Source organism: Octopus bimaculoides, chromosome 1 (assembly GCF_001194135.2).
Source record: "Octopus bimaculoides isolate UCB-OBI-ISO-001 chromosome 1, ASM119413v2, whole genome shotgun sequence".
In the NCBI taxonomy this organism is placed as follows: domain Eukaryota; kingdom Metazoa; phylum Mollusca; class Cephalopoda; order Octopoda; family Octopodidae; genus Octopus; species Octopus bimaculoides.
The window spans coordinates 138,498,911-138,501,410 of record NC_068981.1 but is presented as its reverse complement, the minus strand read 5'-3'; positions in this window follow the sequence as shown (position 1 = coordinate 138,501,410).

Here is a 2,500-nt window from a genome sequence, read left to right as displayed (position 1 = left end):
CGGATTCTCCAAATCCAATCTATTAGTGGCACAGCGATGATTTGTATCACATTCCAAAGATCCTCCATCTTAGATTCATCAGGTGAATAGGTACAAACATTTGGGTATCTACATCGACAGCTCAACCGACACACAAGCTCAGCTACTTATTCAAAAACACCGGGAACTCTCTTAATTTTACTCTGTCGAGAAAAAGCTTCAATAAAGCTCAAAGAGAAACATACATACATACATACATACATACATTCGTATATATGTCATTATTCAGTTTTATTTCAAGATTTCTTGCCAATAGAGAAAGAGCCAGTTTCTAAGGCACCTTGATTGGAATTTTTACATCAACAGGGTATGTATGTATGTATGTATGTATGTACGTACGCACGTATACGTGCAGATTTGTATGTTTTGTTTATGTATGTCTTCTCATGCATAAACTTTCATATCTAGACATGCTCATATATACTTAAACGATGAAATTCTGGAAAGTTTTACAGATTTTATAGTTCCAGTGATGGATTGGATCTGTAGTCTTCGAATCAGCTTTGTCCTTTCCGGTTTGGAGAAGCCTAATTTCTCAAGACTGGTGTTTAGGCAATGTGTTACATATCCTAGTGCCCCAGTAATTATAGGAATAAGCCTGAATTTGTAATCTGGGTAGAGTAACTGCAGATTTCTCAATAGTTCCAAGTAGATACTCTCTTTTTACACTGATCTTCAGCATTATGCTAACATCTCCTGGGCAGTTGGTTTCCACAACTGTACACAGTCTCTCTTCTCTATCCCAAATCATTACATCAGAGCTATGTATGTATGTATGTATGTATGTATGTATGTATGTATGTATACTCTTTTTTTCTTTTGCTTGTTTCAGTCATTAGACTGCGGCCATGCTGGGGTACCAACTTAAAGAATTTGTAGTCGAATGTATCGACTCTAGTAGTCTTTTTAAAGCCTGGTACTTATTCTATCAATCTCTTTTGTCGAACTGCTAAGTTACAGGGATGTAAACAGATCACTACTGGTTGTCAAGCGGTGGTAGGAGGACAAACAACGACAATATAAACACACACACACACACACACACACACACACACACACACACACACACGCATATATATATGACAGGCTTCTTTCAGTTTCCGTCTGCAAAATTCACTCACAAGGCTTTGTCGGCCCAAGTTTATAGTAAAAGACACATGCCTAATGTGCCACGTCGTGGAACAGAACCCGTAACCACGTAGTTAGAAAACAAGCATCTTGCCGCACCTGTATACACACTCACACATTTGTGTTGCATTAATTATTTGTCAAAAATGTGAAACTCGATACAGATAAAGCTACAAATAATAATATTTTCTACTATAAGTGCAAGGCCTGAAATTTGGGGAAGGGAGCTTATCAATTACATCGACCCCAGCACATGAGTGGTACTTGTTTCATCGACCCTGAAAGGATGAAAAGCAAAGTCGACGGAATTTGAATTCGGAACGTAGCGACAGACGAAATACCGCTAAGCATTTCCGGTGTGCTAACGTTTCTGCCAGCTCGCCGCCTTTACAATGCTATAAACAATAGCGTATAAATATAGTGTTCAAACCCATTTTGGACAGAAGACGACGAAGGTTGCACGCGAGACCTCAAATTCTCGATCATGGGTTACAAGGAATGGATTCTAATTCTTGAGTTAGGAGACTGCTCAGATCAATGCAACAAATGTAATCGATAGATGTATATTGCTTTATGAATATTTTGTGTCATCATTTTCTATCGACAGACATGTCACCAAATACGTTTTTGATATTCTAGTTGTGGTCATCCCATTGTTTCCCATAGTAATGTCTCGGACTGTATTGCCCACTAAGGAGCTATGAGTTGAATGAATTTGACTTCTATTCCTAGCAGTTAGAGCTATCACGTAGAGGATCTTTCATTGGTTCTGTCTTCCATTTTTGTGTTTTCAGAGCTGCTGCCCATTGGCTGATCGTGATGTTCTTCGTCGATAACCATAGGATGCCATTACCAACATCATCATCATCATCATCATCATCATCATTACCATCCCTACCAAATTGTTTCAGTATATTTTAAAATTATTTTTATCAAACAGAAGTTCACATACTAGTAGCCTCTCTCGTTTTCTCTTTCTCTGTGTGTGAGTGTGTATCTGTCTGTCTGTCTGACTGTCTATCTATCAATGTGTCTGTCTGTCTGTCTGTCTGTCTGTCTGTCTGTCTCTCTCTCTCTCTCTCTCTCTCTCTCTCTCTCTCTCTCGCTCTCTCGCTCTCTTCCAAAATCTGATATTTCACATCATTCTTTTGTCTGACACATTCACGTTCTCCCTCTTTTCTCTCTTTCCTTTGTTTACATCGAATTGTTCGCTTTCTCATTTGTACAGATAAAGCAAGTGCGTACTAGCAAACACCCTCACAGAATACACACACACACACACACACACACACACACACACACTCGCACACACTCACACATATACACGTACACG